The 18,362-nt window shown below is 42.1% G+C and overlaps 1 protein-coding gene across 1 annotated transcript in view; it reads left to right on the top strand.

Moving 5' to 3' along the window:
- Positions 1–2,835: 2,835 nt before the first annotated feature.
- The window catches only part of MYPN (myopalladin), an 81,444-nt gene continuing 65,917 nt past the window's right edge, over positions 2,836–18,362 (top strand). The window contains exon 1 of the mRNA XM_048506348.1: positions 2,836–2,905. The gene's annotated coding sequence lies outside the window, so the exon portion shown is untranslated. The remainder of the gene's footprint in view (positions 2,906–18,362) is intronic.

Genomic DNA, 18,362 nt, shown 5'->3' with positions numbered 1-18,362 from the left:
CTGTCAGCATGGCCAATTGGCCATGCTGACAGAGGCTGATGGGAATTGTAGTTCCTGAACATCTGGAGAGCCGCAGGTTCCCTACCCCTGCCTTGTGAGGGATGGGGGAGTAGCGTTGCCAAATCCAGGTTGGGAAACTCCTAGAGATTTGTGGGTGGAGCCTGGGGAGGCCAGAAACCTCAGTGGGGTGCAATGCCATGGACCCCCCCTCCAGAGCATCCATTTTCTCCCGGGGAACTGATCTCTGTAGCATGGAGATGAGCTGTAATTCTAAGAGATCCCCAGATCCAACCTGGGAGCTGGCATCCCCAGTGAGAAGGCTCCACAAAATATGAGGAGGTGCCAGGTCAAGCATTTTTTTTACAGTGAAGGCAACTGTTTTCAAATGAGTACCTCCCTGACGTCACAAAAGCTTTTCTTTTGACAATTAAAAAAATATTAGTACTTCAATGGCTTTACATCACAGAGGACACATAGCAGGGGAAAAAACACTGAAAAATAAAGTACATTTTCCATAAGGACCCCCAGTTTCTTTTGCACTGAATATTAATACAAAAAGTAATTTTTTACCACTTGGTCATTAACTACCTAGGTGAAATTGGATTTTTAGAGCTACTGTGAATAAATATCACACTTTTCTCTATTGGTTCATATACTGACAATCCCTAACCTTCAGCACCGCTAATCATAATTTTTTTTCTGTTTTATCCAAATACTCTATCAAGGTTTCCAATTGTCCAAAAACCTAAATAAGTTGTTTTCTTTTAAGTGGCGAGGTTAGCTTGGCCATCTCAGCCTACTTGAAAACTTTCACTCACCGTTGTTCAATTTTAGGCATAGCTGAAGTTTTCCATTTCGGTGCATAGAATATTCTTGCAGCTGCTGTCATGTATACAAACAAAGGCTGGTTCTGCATGGGCTAAAAACAGTGGTGTGAAAACGGTGTGAAAACAGTATAAACCCTCTTACACCATTTTAAACCCATTTATACCATTTTCACACCATTTTCACACTGCTGTTTTTGGCCCATGCGGAATCAGCCAAAGATCCACATTTTCTTTCCAGAGATCTATCCATAATACATAAGCTTGTGGTTTCATGTGTACATTTATCTTTAAAATATTTTGAATTGTTATATATATTGACCATCAAAGTTCCTTAACTTTTCCACAAGTCCATTATAAGTGTCAAAAAGTCCCTTCTTCATGTTCACATTTCCATCACTTATTTGACACATTTTTGTACATCCTTGCCTGTTTATCTGGTGTCACAAAGGCTTTCCTGAAAAACCTCTAGTATCAGCAGCATCAATGTATACAGAGTTTTACATAGTAACATAAGCAAAAATCTAAATTCTTGCCCCAAGGACCTTACAGATGGAGAGACAACAGAAGGGAAAGGAGGGAAAGACAGAATCCAGTGGCACAGGGGCAGTAAATATGTATGTAAGTTCCATCAAGTCACAACAAGCTTATGGTGACCCCAGATTTCAAGGAAACGGAGAAGCAAAGGGGATTGTGCCAGCATATACATCAATGTAATTACTGGTATTTACATGAGCTACACAAAAAGCTTCATGGGAAAAAGAAGAAGAGGAAGAAGAGTTTGGATTTATATCCCCCCTTTCTCTCCTGTAGGAGACTCAAGGGGCTTACAATCTCCTTGCCCTTCCCCCCCTCACAACAAACACCCTGTGAGGTAGGTGGGGCTGAGAGAGCTCCGAGAAACTGTGACTAGCCCAAGGTCACCCAGCTAAGCCTCTACAGCTCAGGTGGCAGAGCAGAGAATCAAACCTGGTTCCTCCAGATTAGATACATGAGCTCTTAACCTCCTACGTGGGGTTTAAGGAGGGGTTTTAAGGAAGGCCATGACAAATCACCTCTGCTCATCTTTGCCTTGAAAGCCCCTTGAGGGGTTGTCATAAGTTGGTTGCAACTTGACAATAATAATAATTATTATTGTTTCACGGGTAGGAGAAAAGTGGCTCCACATATAGACAAGTTCGGTTGATTGAAGATGCGGAGATAAGAGGCAATAAGGGAGAACAGGCAGCTGTCATTTCAGAGAACAGGACACTTTCAGGTTGCTCAAGGTAGTTGAGCTGGATAAGTGAAAGTCTTGGGCAGAGATGTGTCAGGATATGGAAACACAGGCTCATTCCGCACATGCAGAATAATGCACTTTCAAACTGCTTTCAGTGCTCTTTGAAGCTGTGCGGAATGGCAAAATCCACTTGCAAACAGTTGTGAAAGTGGTTTGAAAACACATTATTTTGCGTGTGCGGAAGGGGCCACAGAGATTTGGAGGGGGGGGGCACAGCAACAGTTTGTGAAGATAATACGCTGCATGGGAAGCCAGTATAGGGATTGAAAGACAGGCTCTTCTCCCAAATATATGGCTGATTCCGCATGGGCCCAAAACAGCAGTGTGAAAATGGTGTAAAAGGGTTTAAAACGGTGTAAAAGGGTTTATACTGTTTTCACATCGTTTTCACACCGCTGTTTTTGGCCCATGCGGAATCAGCCTATGTCTCGATGGTTATTTCCAGGATGTTTTGCTTTTTGAAGGAATGAATGCTGAATTCCACTGCTCTGCCAGGGGCGGGGTCAGTATCACTAACTGGACAAGCTCAGCCCAATAAATCTGAGTCCATAATTTGTCTCCACTCAAGGGGAAAAAAAACAGCAGCAGCTCAAAGTCATGCCACATGCTGCTGATTTCTGAAATGACACCGTGCCTTTCCATGGCTCTCTATGATGAAGTACCCTAAAATTAGCCTTCTTACTACTTGGTAAAGACCGCACGCGGGGAGGCAGGCTGCCTGGTCTGGGGAAAGGCAAAGAGGCACAAGGGCAGAAAGACCTGGGACACCCTCATGCACGCAGGAAGGTCACGCCACTACACGGTGAGCTGACTTGGCTTCGTTTCAAATTTCCACAATGGGTTATTTAAACACAAGCCATTGTGCCAAAGTTCTCTAAGCTGTATCGGACAAAACCTTTGCGCTAAAAGCAGGGAACAGTTGTGGGCACAGAGAAGGAAAGGGACTGTTCTCTCTACCTGAGAATAGCAGGCTGGGTGCCAAGAATAAATTAAATGTAAAAGAAAAGGGAAGGCGTATTCTCTGATGCATAGAGAAAGGCTGTGAGCTATGATGGCAGCAGTGTCAAAAGGCATGAATTCAGTACCAAAAGAAGTATCCAAAGGATACACCGGGAACAAAATGTCTAAAGTTAGGGTCACAAACTTTTATTGGTTGTTTATGGTGCCGTCCTAAACAGAATTACGCCACTGACTTCCTTGACTTCAGGAGGGTGAAACTCTGCTCAGGATTTCACTGTTAACCACCTGAAGTTTTGTGTGTTGAATGGCAGAGCTGAGAATTCAGGACACACTTACTAGGAGAGTATACTGGCTCTAGTGCAATTAGACGTATGAATAAGAAAAAATATGAACATTGCCCTTTCTAACAATGAGTGACAGATATTTTTTAAATCTGAAGTTGTCTCACAGCCTCCTGTTTAAATGTACTTGATTACTGTTCAGTGAAGAATTCTTCAACGGCTTGGTAGCAGCCCTATGAGAAACTGGATATACAGTTACCCTTTGTTTTCCACAGACAAACCTTTTCCTGATATCCCCCCTCACATGTCTTGAGGGCCAAAGTGTATTGGATTAAAGAGTGCCATAAGTTTGCAGGAACTGTTATATATTAAATGACGGGAATAGAGGCTTTTGAGGAGGCTGGTGCCATGAATAGAATTGAGGGAGGGTTTCAGCACAAAGTTTGCAATCTAGCTATTGGTGGCAGGCCTGAAATGTGCAAGCACAGAAGAATCCTCTCCGAATATATACAGAAATATCCTCTCTCAAAGAATCCTCTCAGAATATGTGTCAGTCTAGGACCCGGGAAACCTGGGTTTGAATCTCTGCTCATCATTTCAGTTTACAGGGCAGCCAGTCACCGGATCTCAGTGTAATCTCCTCACAGGGTTGGGGTGAAGATAAAATAAGGGGAGGAAGACTTATGGATGTTATCCTGAGCAATTTGTAGGGAAAGCAGGATTCAAATGCCATGACAGGTAAACAAACATCTGTCTTTCTTATTTTCAAGGTAGATGCAAACTAAAATAACAGCTAGAACAGTTTGGTAGCAAGTCAATAAATGCAGAAAGGCTTTCCTCATAAAGTGGGTTATCTGAAACAAAATAAGAAAAATGGAAGCTGTCATGTGGTAGAAATGATGTGCTTTTAAACTTCTGGAGAGGACATGTCCTTTTTTCCCATCAAGTTGCAGCTGACATTGCGATTCCTAGGGTTTTTGAGGCAAGAGGTGTTTTGCCTCTGCATAGCAACACAAGACTTTCTTTGTGATCCCTTAGGCTGATTCCGCATGGGCCAAAAACAGTGGTGTGAAAATGGTATAAACCCTTTTACACCGCTTTAAACCCTTTTACACCATTTTCACACCGTTTTCACACCGCTGTATTTGGCCCATGCAGAACGAGCCTTAGCTTCCAGACTTAATGAGATCATCAGGCTAGCCTGGAGTATCTATTATTTAACCTAAATTTAAAAAGTGAGACATAAAGCACCTCGTTAAGGTATAACTAAACCACTGAAAATCTCTCAAGGAATCACAGCATGGTTTGAATTCCCTGGGGTTCAATCTCGATGCTCCTTTAGGATAATGTGACAGAAATCAGTGAAACTCTCTCCTTAGTAAACTTTTCAGAATATCACTAATAATGGAAGGGAAGTTCTCACACATGTGAACATGAGAAAAGTAGCCTAAATACTGATTTAATTATTTTAAACAATTTCTCTCTCATTCTTGCTCAAAAACAGAACAGCAAATGAAGGCATAAGTCACTAGCCAGTCCATGTTTATAGAGCTCATCATGCTGTCAGAACAGCAACCATCCTCTTATTCCTCATTTCGTCCCAGTCAGCACCAAACCAGTGAGCAGTGAGGGCTTGTTGTAACCCTAGGGTGGTATGATAAATGGTAATGTTGCAGTTGCCAGCTCCCACATATTCAGAACACAACCCAGTGAATGGGAAGCTAGAAAATCTGAGCTGGTAAATGCAGATTGTTTCTCATGCCAAATGTGGAACGGAGAACTTGTTTTCTTGTGTTTTCTTTTGCCTGTTCCTGTGCATGAGGGTAATCCCTAAATGTGGAATGCTGACCAGTCCTGAATGGTCACCTGGGCTGAGCTTTAATGAGCAGGCAGTAAATATTTTCGGGTGGATCCAGACTAAATTTCCCATCAGCTGAATGGAACTTTCCTGCCTCCCTGCCCCCTCTGCAGCCCATGGATCTCCCCTAGAACTGTGGAACAGGAGACCTTGAAGACCACCGTGAGGCTGGTCTGCAGCAGGAAAGCAAAAATAGTGGAAATTGCTAATTTAGTCCAGATTCACCCCATTGACTCTATTCAAGCGTCAACCCAAACAACGTTTAAGCTAATCACAATTTAGAAGCAGAACTGTAGGTTGAACTTTCAAACATACAACAAGAAACCATGGCACAGAGCTGCCTGTATGTAGCTGTTTCCTACCCTTTTGAGATTGAGCTTCATAAATTCACTCCCATCTCCTTGACACAGCAGCCTCTGGAGGCCGATGTGATGGTCATAATTATAGATGGTCAATTCGGCAATCAAGGAAAACCTAGTTAGCGCAAACCATGGTATCTCCATTGAGAGACATCAGGGCGGATTCCGCATGGGCCAAAAATAGTGGTGTGAAAACAGTGTGAAAATGATGTAAACCCTTTTACACCGTTTTAAACCCTTTTACATCGTTTTCACACCTGTTTTTGGCCCTTGTGGAATCCGCCCAGGATCAAAAACCATGGTTTGTGAATTCAAACTCACAGTAGCCCACAAGTATGCTTCCTTACATGAATTCAGCTTATGACTGGAAGTGAATTGGCAATTCCGGATTGCCAGAAACAATGCATAAGAAATCCTTCATGGTGCCACTTTTTAGGTTCAACATTTACACAGAGCACTGGGCAGGCAGAATTTGCCAGAGTTTTCCATCCCTTCAGTTCATTAGTGTATTTCGACCCATCTCCATGACTGATGCCAACACACATATAGATGAAGCGCAGCAAAAAAAAATAATGTGATGGAATTACTATCGTTCCTTTAAAGGAGCATTTTACCAAATGTATGGTTCACAGCAACGTACCACAGCAAAAACATATAATGATGACATTATATGTGTGATCACATCACAATTGTTTTTTTCCAATGTATTATCAATATATTGCATGTTAGTTGAGGAGAGGAGAGGAAAGATGCAGAAAAGGGCATCTTGTGATTTTGGAATTCATGTAGAAAATATCTTAGTGTGTACAGAAAAAAAATCTGAGGAAAGAAAGGAACCGAGCTGATGAACTCTGCTACGTTCTAATAGCAAGTCTCACGGTTAGTGAACTTTAAGCCCTGATAGTTAACTTTGTGAAAGCCATATACCATGTTTCTTAGTTTATTAGTACCATAATCATGCATTTGTGGAAGGAGAACTTCAACCAGAGCCTGAAAGAGAAGAATAATATCTGTGTTAAAAATAATGCTTATGATGTATACTCTGTCTCCCCAAAAGAGAAAAAAAACAAAAAAATTGTAACTTCATTTCCCACATGCTGGACTGTCTTTGTTTTAGAATGCTCAAGTTGCAATTTTGGTTTTTGCTTTTGGTGAAACAGAGTATAGTAATCATTTTTTTCTGAGACACTTCCTGTAAAGGAACCACTATACTTAAAGTATTTCAAATCAGATCTCTGCAAAAAAAATTGGCAGTTTTTGCCTTTTTTCCCCAAAATGTAAAGCCTCCCAATCTACTCTTCGCCATGAATTGTTGTGATTTTGATTGGTGTGTCTTTTGTGTGTGTGTGTGTGTGTGTATACACCAAATATATTTGATATCTATCTCCCAGGAAACATTTTAGTATGAGTATCTGTGTTTAATAGTATGTGGGGGAAAGAAGATTTGTTTAAACCTTCGTTGGAAAAGTCTACTGTTCTGGTTCTTATGCATGTGTTAAGAACCATCAAGTTGCTTCCAACTCATGGCAACCCTATGAATCAGTGTCCTTTAAAATATCATGTTGCTAACAGCCTTGCTTGGGTATTGCAAACTGAGGGTCCTGGCTTTTTTATTGAGTCCATCCACCTCATGTTGGGTCTTCCTCTTTTCCTGCTGCCTTCAACCTTTCCTAGCATTATTATCTTTTTCAGTGACTCTTATTTTCTCATTATGTGACCAAAGAATGACAGTTTTAGCTTCTGGGGACAGTTCAGGCTTGATTTGATCTACAACCCACTTATTAGTGTGGGGGTTTTTTAGGGCATGGGGGGGGGGGCGGTCCATAGTACCTGTTAATATTCCCATTTAAGACTACATTTCAAAGGAATCTACTTTCTTACGGTCAGCTGTCCAGGGTTCACACCCATATATAGGGAATACTCTGGTTCAATTAACTTCATCTTGGTTGCCAGCAACACATGCTTAAACTTAAGTATCTTTTCAAGTTTCTTTATGTGTGCCCTTCCTCATTTCAATCTCCTTCTGATTTTCTTGGGTGCATACTCCCTTTTGGTTAATGATGGAGCCAAGCAATAGAAAGTCTTAAACACTTTCAATCTCCTCATTGTCCATCCAAAGCTGAGTAATTCTCCAGTAGTTTTGTCTTCGTAATGTTCAGCTGTAGTTCTGCTTTGGCACTTTCTCCTTTAACTTTCAGCACTAATCATTTCAAGCTTTCGCCATTTTTTCTTCCAGTAATGTGGTATCAGCGGCTTATCTCAAATTGTCATAATGTTCTTCCTCCCAATTTTCAGTCCACCTTCATCAAAATCTGATCCAGTTTTGCTTATGGCATGCTCTGCACACAGACTAAAGAGACAGGGAGACAAAATAATCAAATGATTAGTATTATAGGTCCTTATTCCTGGACAAAGTAGAGCAGGAACCAACAGTGAGCATTCAAATTTTATGCACCAGCAGGAGCGGAAGAGAAGAAATCCTTCTTTCACTGGAACAGGTTGGTGTTTTCCAGCTTCAGCTGGTCTTTCTGTCTGTCAAACAGATTGGCAGGGATCAGGCACAAATACAGCAGGGCAAATCAGGCATAAGCCAACCACTCACTATACAGAACAAAATGAAGATGACTATAAGGGGCTGATTATGTGTATTAATGGGCACCTAGTAAAATTGTTTCATTTTAATTTTTCATTTGGAAATTGGCAGCTGCTCAAGGGCCATTGTAAGCCCTTGTCATGATACATAGAAATGCCTGCTTTAAAACTACAATGGAAATAAGCCAGTAATATGATGTGTCTGTTGTGTGTGTATTTCCTGTATTAACTTTTAAAAAGAAAAGTGAGGTCAAGTTACAGCTGACGTATGGCAAACCATAGAGTTTTCAGGAAAGAGGCTAACAAGAGGTGGTTTGCCAATGCCTTCCTCTGCATAGCAACCCTACTATTGCTTGGTGGCCAACCGCCCAGCCAGGACTGACCTCACTTAGCTTCTGAAACCTGATAAAATCAGGCTAATCTGGGCCATCCAGGACAGGGCAATAAAATTATACTTGGCGTTGAAAAAAAAATAACAAAACATTTATTGCCTCTAGAACTCTCTTTTTTCTACAAATGCATTGGTCCTAATTCAACACAGAGTTCAGCACACTGCAATCTCATGCATATTTACACGACAGTAACCCAGTTTAAGACCATGTACTTTTCTTCCCAGAAAAGCTTCCCAGAAAAACCGCACTGCCCACAAATATTAATGGAAAATATGTCAAAACTGTGTCTGAAATATGTTTTCTATTGATTAGGTATCAGCTACCAAAAAAGGGAAAACCATGAAAATTATTCACAGAGGAACAATTATGAACAGATTATTCCTGATTCACAAAACTGGATTTATCTTTTCTTTTGAAAAGTTTCCCTCCCCTCTTTTGTCTTCTTTGCAAATCTGTAAAAGCCATGGGCCTCTAAATGATTACTTAATGGTTGCTGCAAATCTTGTTTGCTTCTCCAATGAGTTTATTATGGTGAGAAAACCGAAGTAGCCCTTTTACAACTTTAATAATCTTCCTTGTATAGGAACAAGTCTAGAAAAAGCTTTTGCTTACAACCATTGTGATTTTCAAATCCCCTTGTTAGAAGAACGTGATTTCCACCACACAAGTCGATGATTGTTTATTTAATAGTTTAGCTAGTTGGCTACACTTACAACCCTAATTCATTGTATAAATTCAATGAAACCTACAGGATTTTTCAAAAAATATTTTCAAAATATATAACATGAGGATGTGATAGAAGAGGTTTGAATATACATATGCAGTCCCCACCCTGAAAACAAACACCTTAGAATGTAATATATGTGTGTTCAAAAGTCTCCTACTGCACTTCAGAATGTATGTCTGTCTTCACCCTAATATGAAAATGTATCATATGATATGTCCCAGAGTCTTAATTTACGTTCACAGTCTGTATACAAATAATCCCCACCCCCTAAATATCTACCGCAATAAAAATGCCATACAGGCTCAAATCTGGCAAACTTGTGGGGGAAGGAACTTCCAAGGCCAGGGTGTGACCAGGGAAAAGCAACTTTCTAAATAACTTCTACATTTGTATCTGACACATGAAGGACAATATCAAGTGGCCACCCTCAGCTGACCGGAGAGATGGTGTGGGAACAGTGCAATAGCAGATATTTATAGGCAGACTTCACACAACTTTTAAAATCTATCACCTAGTTAGAATTTTTGCATGTTAAAACAGGTCAACTTCTGTCATGAACACTATTTAGTTAAAATCCTAACTATCCCAACTGTCAGGATTTTCCAGTGTATGGCAACATCCTATTCATTCCAGGAGCGCAATTTTTTTGTTCGTTTATTTTCTAGAAACAAACATGTTACCCCAAAATTCAAAGATGCATTTACGCAGGGCTCAATCAGCAATCCTTGCTGTTGCTGAAACTTCGAGCAGGACATTGAAAAATATCGTTAGTACAATATTTGCATGACTTGTCACTGAAAACCATTATGCCCTGAAGGTCCAGATGGACTTGTCATGCCTCCCCTGTCTAGGCGACGGACTGATTTATGTCCGCCCGCGGAGACTTATGGATCCACTTGGTTTCCTGAATGCTCTGCGGGACCCTGAACCCGCTGGCACGCTCGATGAGCAAATGGAAGACTGGAATGCCCGGCTTTCCGATGCCATCGAGGTCGTTGCCCCCCGGCGTCCTCTGCGCCCCCGTTCTCGGCTAGCTCCGTGGTATACCGAGGAGCTACGCCATATGAAACGGGAGCTCAGACGGCTAGAGCGAGTGTGGAAGAAATCTCGTGACGGAGCTGCGCGAACATCTTATAGGATGTTTATGAAAGCCTATGAGATGGCGACGAAGGAGGCGAAGAGAGCTTTCTTCTCCTCTTCTCTCGCATCTGCTAGCTCTCGCCCGGCTCAATTGTTTCGTTTGGTTCAGTCTTTGACCTCATTATCTAGAGGTTCTACAAATTCTCAATTGGCGATCAGCTGTGAGGCATTTATGAGCTTTTTTGCAGATAAAGTCGCGTCGCTCCGCCAAGACCTTCCGGCTACGTTGACTACAATTAGCGAACTAGAGGCTCCCTTGCCGTCTTCTGGCCCTTGTTTGGCCCAGTTTTCCCTGCTCTCCGAAGCCCATGTTGACAGGGTCCTGGCTGCTGTTAGACCTACTACCTGTCCTCTGGATCCGTGCCCCTCCTGGCTTATTAAAGCTTGCCAGGGGGAGCTACGACCCCACCTGTTGAAAATCATCAATGGCTCCCTTGCGCAAGGAGTCTTTCCGGGTGGGTTGAAGGAGGCAGTGGTCCGCCCACTCTTGAAAAGACCATCGTTAGATCCAGCAGATCTGGCCAATTACCGACCCGTTTCGAATCTTTCGTTTCTGGGGAAGGTAATTGAGAGAGTGGTGTTGGAGCAGCTTCAGGGCTTTCTGGAGGACATACGGGTTTTCGATCCCTTCCAGTCCGGCTTCCGTGCTGGGCATGGGACGGAGACTGTCCTCGTCGCTGTCACAGATACGCTCCGCATACAACTTGACCGAGGCGGATCGGCGCTGCTGGTATTATTGGATCTTACCGCAGCGTTTCATATGGTCGATCACGACCTTTTGGCCCACCGCCTGGCCGCTTCCGGGGTGTGGGGCACTGTCCTTCAGTGGATTGTCTCGTTTCTCCGGGACCGGAGTCAGCAAGTGTGGTGCGGGGATCAAGCCTCCCAGAAGTGCCCGCTTCATTGCGGTGTGCCTCAGGGAGCGCTGTTGTCCCCGCTGTTGTTTAACATCTACATGCGACCCCTTGCTCAGTTGGTGCGGAGCTTTGGGCTGATTTGTCACCAGTATGCTGATGACACTCAGCTCATTCTGTTGATGGGGGGGGGCAGTCATCGCCCCAGCAGCTCTACAGCACTGTTTGGAGGCGGTTGCTGGATGGTTACAACAGAGCAGGTTAAAACTGAATCCATCAAAGACGGAGATCCTCTGGTATTTTAAATTGCAAATCAACATGTTTGCACTGGCCAAAGATGTCACATATTTTGTAGCAAATAAATATACTATAAGAATGCATCCATCTTCAAGGTCAAAAAATTTTTTGCTGACATGTTTATTGAGCTCGGATAATCAGCTACCATAATGTGTAATTACAATATTTTCCATTTTCCATATCACACATCATGTAATCAGTCTGTCTGTGTGTGTGTGTGTGTGTGTGCGCGCGCGCAGGCGCCATCAACTCACACTGACTTACAGTGACCCAGTAGAATTTTCAAAGCAAGAGATGTTCGGACATGGTTTGCCATTACGTGCCTCCATGTGAGTGAGACTGGTCCAAGGTCACCCAGCTGACTACGTGGAAGAGTGGGGAAGCAAGCCCCAGATTAGAGTCCACTGCTCTTAACCACTACACCATGCCAGTTTTCTTTGTTTGTATTACTTACATAAAATCCCAACCATTCTGAAATCATTCATTTCCAACATGCAGCATCAACACTAATATAATATTTTGTTCTTACTGCTTTTTTAAATTACAGTTGTCTTGTTCCCAAAAAATCTCTAATGGGAAGCATTTTTTTAAAACAATGAAAGTGAGGTTTTCAATAGATTGTGAAAGTTCCAGCACAGAGCTACTTTTTAAAATTTATCCTATGGATTGGAAGCGCCACAAGATGCAGTACATGGTCAAGAACAGTAGATGGAGCTTGGCAAGCAATTAAAAAGGAGAAACGTGGAATGGCCTGGCTGGAAAGCAACTGTGGTTTAAATTAAGAACCCTGTAGCTAATCAAATGACTACATGTTGCTTAATCCAGTATGCAATGTTTGGCAAGATACTCAACCTGCAGAAAACTAAAAGATTATACTGAAGAAGTATATCACCTCATTGCTAGTTGCATAACCTACAATTCAGCTGTGCCTATTTAAGAGCTATTAATAGGCTGGCCAGTTAACTTTTTCTTAGAAACCATTTGGGCTGACTTGTGAACGCTGGAAAGTTCTCTTGCAGAGACAGTTGTGTGCAAGTAAAAGTGTCTCAATTTGTGGGATTTACCCTCCCCCCCTTCCCCAGTTATTTTTGAAAATGTGATTGATGGGCTATCTATTTTATAATTAATATTTTTGAAAATTCCTTGGCAGGGAATGCTAACAATTCCAATAGGAGTAATTATTTTATTTCACTTGTTTACAGACATACAATAGAAAGCCCTTTCTGCACAGCCAAAATAAGATGTCCTGGGGATGTATTAAAAAAAACCCCATCTCCTCCTTTTTCATCCAGACAGGACAAAAAAAATAAATAAAGCATCTGAGGAGAGAGCAGGTTTTTTCTCAGTAAATATGAGTAAAGCTCTCACTTTCGTTTTCATTGGTGCTCTTCATTTTCTGGCCAACTTGAATGGTTGCACCTGCCATTCGCTGAACTTGCCCTGCATACGCCTGCACACATTGTGCCCGGACTTCTTTTCAGTAAATAAACTACCGGTACATGAAATCAACTCAGCTATTCCTAATTCCGGCAATACATAGTTTTCCTGGGTTGTTGTTGTTGTTGTTTTAATGATGAGATATGTATTTGTTCACACAGGGCAAACAGGAGATGTCTTCAACCCGGAAAAAAAGAATTGCTAATTTAGCATTGTCTAAGAACTCCAGGTTGAGCTGAAATAAAACATGTTGAGGATGTTTGGGGGAATAATCTGTGTGGAATTCCTCTCCAAAACACTTCCCCCCCCCCCCATCCTCAAGATGTTTTATTTGTGCTGTGCAGAAAGGGACGACTTGTATGCACACTGTGAAACCAAATAGAACCAAATGAGATCAGAATTTCAGAGGTCGATCCCAACTGTCTTGCTGGGGAGGCTTTGCACTTGGAGCTTAAGCTGCTCACAGGAAGATTCTATCCATGCAGTGATACACAGACTACATGGTGGAGATTCTGCATACCATGTCTGTGTGCCATATGGCCTGTTGCACCATTCCACCCCCTCCCTTGGTTTATTGTACCTAATTTTGGAACACCTTACGAATACCGTCTTTGCTGAATGTTAAATAAATAAGATCAGAGGCCTTGCCAGAGGAGGGCGGGATGTAAATAAAATGAGTTGTTCCTGTTATGTTATATTTCTAAGAACGTTTGGGAATTTGCCCTGTATTTTTTCTTACCCTAAAATGTATTTATCTGTGTAAATACAAAGTAATCCAAATTTAAAAATATTACTTACAAATGCATCAGTTGATTTTGAAAACAGAAATTATTCCATTTCTCATTAATAAAAATACCCTAATTCTGGGAATGAGATCAATTTATATGTCTAATTTATTATTTGAAAGTGCAGAACATGCTTCTTTCTGAGAACAGTAAGAGTGTGATGCAGGTGTAACCCCCATGCCCAGAATGGGTTGGCCCAGTAAGGGGTGGAGACTCGGAGCAGCAGAGAGGCTGAAAGAGCTCTTTTGCAGAAGAACAAGGCTACCAGACTCGGACCTTGATTTCTATAAGCCCTTAACACCTTGTTAAGGGTTTCTTTTGTGGTTGTAATGGGTGAGAGTTCTCCTGGAGACCTTCATCATGTTGCAACCTGTTCATCAAGCCCTTGGAGTCTTCAGGAGCTAGCCAACTTGCAAAGAAGATTTGGACTTGGCAATATCAGTAGACTGTAAATAGAAGGACTTGAAATGCAACCTGAACAGGACCTTGAATTGTAACGTTAAATGTTGATGTTTTAAAAGTGTTAATTGTAAAGAAAAGTAAACCATTTTGTTGTTTAAAAATTGTTGTTGCAACTCATTCCAAGTACTGCCCCACAGAACCCACAAGCTGAGGTTACACAGGCTCAGTTAATCAGAAATAAAGTTCACTAAAGAAGTGCTCCTTCATATACTTTCACATTACTGAATGGCATATAAAGATTTTGTATTTGGACGTTCCTCAAAAGATTTGTCCACTCCCTCCACTTTAGCAATTTACAGACAAACCTGCACAGAACAGTTTAAGGTTAAAATCCTAAAGACACTTCTCTGAGAGTAAACCCCATTGAATAACACGAGACTTACTTCAGAGTAGATCTGTTTCGGATTGTTTCTGTAGTACTTTGCTTTCAATGAGCTTTTAGAGGGCTAACTGTGGACAGAATTGCACTGCAGATAGTGTACAAATATTCATAAAATATTATTTTAAAATATTATTTCAAATATTATTTCAAATAAAGGAAATAATGTTACTAGACACTGATGTCATTAAAGATATGTTTTCCACAGCAATAATGGAAAAACATATGATATCAAAAGGTGGTATGTGGAAAAATATTTTTCTTTCTAACTGGAACTGGAACAAATTGGTTTCGGTTTCAGCTCCAGATTATTATAATTGATTTGCAAGTGTATTTTCTATCCAAATAATGATTTTTTTAAAAAGGAACAGTATGATAATTCTATTTGTTGTGACGATTGGGAGTAACATTTTACATCATTAAGGATGCCTTTAAAACAGGGGTCAGCAACCTCTACCACCCAAAGAGCCATTTGGACCTGTTTTCCACATCCCCAAAGATCTATGGAGCCGCCTCCGGTTCTGCCCCTCCCCTTTCCTTCCAGCGCTGGGAGGCAGAGGCACCGGACAGGGAAACCCCTTCTGGCTGACGGAGCAGGCAGTTGCCTGCACTGTGGAGTCCGGGGGTTATGGCGTCTGCAGCCTGGCCTACAGCCCTCCAGAGCAGTGCTGGAAGGAGAGGTGAGTGGAGGGGACGTGAAAAGCGGTGCCCTCATGAACGGAACTGCCTCTAGTTCGGCCCCTCGACTCACCTTTCCTTCCAGCGCTGCTCTGGAGGGCTGGAGGGACACACCCATGGTACCCTCCGACCTCCAGGCCACAGAAAGCTGCAGTATAAGGCTGAAAGAGCTGCATGCGGCTCCAGAGCCGCAGGTTGCAGACCCCTGCTTTAAAACCATGGACATCAATAGGTAGACTTCCTGGGCTATAGTATTATGCAGGCATAATACTATAGCCTTCCTGGGCTATAGTATTATGCCTGCACTGTGGAGTCCGGGGGTTATGGCGTCTGCGGCCTGGACTACAGCCCTCCAGAGCAGTGCTGGAAGGAGAGGTGAGTGGAGGGGACGCGAAAAGCGGTGCCCTCATGCACGGAACTGCCTCTGGTTCGGCCCCTCGACTCACCTTTCCTTCCAGCGCTGCTCTGGAGGGCTGGAGGGACACACCCATGGTACCCTCCGACCTCCAGGCCACATAAAGCTGCAGTATAAGGCTGAAAGAGCCGCATGCGGCTCCAGAGCCGCAGGTTGCAGACCCCTGCTTTAAAACCATGGGCATCAATAGGTAGACTTCCTGGGCTATAGTATTATGCTGGTTTGAAGAATTTGGGGTGTGGGGACAAGAATAGACGCTAAGATAAAAGTAGTCTATTTCAGTAGTTCCCAAACTTTTTTCACTTGCGTATCCCTTGGCAACCCATTTCCCTAAAACTGTACCCCCATGTTAGAAAACTCATTATGTATTTTTTCAAGTACTCTGAAATGCTCTGCCATGTCCCCCTGGTTGGGAACCAATGGTCTATTTGAATTAGAAGATGAAGGTACTTCTTTGTGGAGAATGTTGGGGAAAGATGTTGCTTCTCACTTTAAGGTGAAACAAGCAAATGAGTCTGAGACAGTAAGATTGTGGTGAAGATTTGAGATAGGGCACTCAGAATTGACTCACCAGGAACTTACGTGTGGAGTCTGTATCTTCCTCCAATGTTTGACATTTTGAGCGAGATATACACCTCTTCTCACCAGGAGGGCATGTCTGGGAAGGAAATGATATATGGATTTATAATCCTCAAAAATGGTGGGGACATAATCTCTACATATGCTCTCACTTGTCTTCCTCTTGTGCCAAGTGAGGGAAGAAATATGATGCTAGACATAGGCAGTGGACTGCATCACATTTGTCTTGGAAGCTATACAACATTACTATTGAAGTCATTACACTATTATAAAAAGAATGAGGTTGATCTGGAACACTGTACCCCACTCCAGCTGTACAAGAATTGCAGAAGGCAATTAGTGTAAAACATTTATTTAGAAGTAATTAACTCATGCTATTGGACTCAAAATACCAGTTAATGCCCATTTGAACTGGTGTGAGAGTGTTCAGGGCAAGAGAGGAACATGGTGGCTTGCCATTGCCTCCTTCTGTTAGACTCCCATCCGAATGCTAACCAGAGTCAACATTGCTCAGCTTCCCAGATCTGATGAGGTAAGGCTTGCCTAGGCAATCAACAGTCCGCTCTGCACATCACAAATTAAACATACTGAGGATGCAAAAAATAGCATCTCGGGGAGGAACTTCGCACAGCCTTTTCCCCAAGATGTCCTCAGGACTCCTTATTTCTGCTCAAGCCATCCTCTTTTGAGGACTCAAAACTACCAACTTTTCCCCCCAAGTCATTTGCAAGTAATGTCCTCTTGCTGTGCGGAGCTCAGGAGCAGAGGAGACATCTTATTTTTCCCGCTCAACCATTAAAGCTCTCTTGTTAGCTTCATCTGCCACTAGCACCCGACATTTTGTGGTGCTGCAGGGATTCTCTGTGCCTTCTACTTTTAGCTTAAGGTTTTCCCAAGATGTTTGCTCTGCAGGCTCTGATCCTGGGCACCTTTTCAGACCCAAAAGAACCTGGTTGTAGCTCATCCTGCTGATTCCAGGAATATATAGTTTTTCCTTTAAAAAAAAAAAGAAAATTATGAGCTGTCTTCAAAGGCGCGAACACACTATTTTAGAATCACAGCTGCTTTTCATGTCATGTGTTCATATTTTCAAAGACTGCTCATAGAAAATTTATTTGATGGTAGCTTACTCCCAGGAAAGTGTCCTTAGAATTGCACTCTGCAGCAAGTTTCTACTGCCAAATGTGTTTATTATGCTAACCTGGCCATGAATTCTGCGCTGATACAATAAAGGAAAGAAACAACACATTTTAAAAAATGTGGCAGCCATTTTGTCATTGCACCCACCATGCTGTATCAACCCTCCTAATCTCTAATAACCCAGTCCTACAACCTTTACACAGAAATAAATTCCACCAATATCAGTAGAACTTGTGGTTAGTTTTGATCTATGGCATTTTTCAAATATTAATGAATAGGACCTTTTGCTGACCAGAATCATTAGGACCTCCTCCTTCAATATCAAGACTGCCTCTGACTGCAGGGGAAGTGAGCACAGCCCCCTAAGTGACTGTCTGTAACTTTACAACTTGGAATAACCATAACTCCATCTTCGAGTATTTTCTGTTCGAAGTATTTCAGCAGTGTTTATGAACAGCTCTGCGATGTGATACTCTGATATACATTATTGGTTTCCAAACATGAAATGTATTTATCACTATGTCTGTGGAGTGCTAATGTGGCATAATCCATATCAAGATTCCATGCAGGATTTAAAACCTCTGAAAGAATTTGTGTAGGATTCCAGTTGCGAAACTCCTCAAGAGGCTCTCCAGAACTGCAAAGCTCTGTGAGACCCTTTACAGTTTTCACAGTTATGTCGTATTATAATTAAGTATATTACAATTTAAGTATATGTTAAGTATATATAGCAGAAATCCTAGTGTGTGACTTTTGGGGGAAAGGGTTCCAAACATCTAAATAAACAAATGGATCCTCCCTAGTCTAGAATTTTTGGAACGCTGATTATTCTGTTATAGTTGCACCTAATGACTGGGAAATCTCCTTATATAATCCATCAGGAATTTGTCTAATCTGTAGTCTGAAGGTAACAGTTCTTTCTCT

This window comes from Sphaerodactylus townsendi, linkage group LG08, assembly GCF_021028975.2.
Source record: "Sphaerodactylus townsendi isolate TG3544 linkage group LG08, MPM_Stown_v2.3, whole genome shotgun sequence".
Taxonomy (NCBI): domain Eukaryota; kingdom Metazoa; phylum Chordata; class Lepidosauria; order Squamata; family Sphaerodactylidae; genus Sphaerodactylus; species Sphaerodactylus townsendi.
Note: the sequence above shows the minus strand (reverse complement) of the source record. Positions and strands in the feature narration are given on the sequence as shown.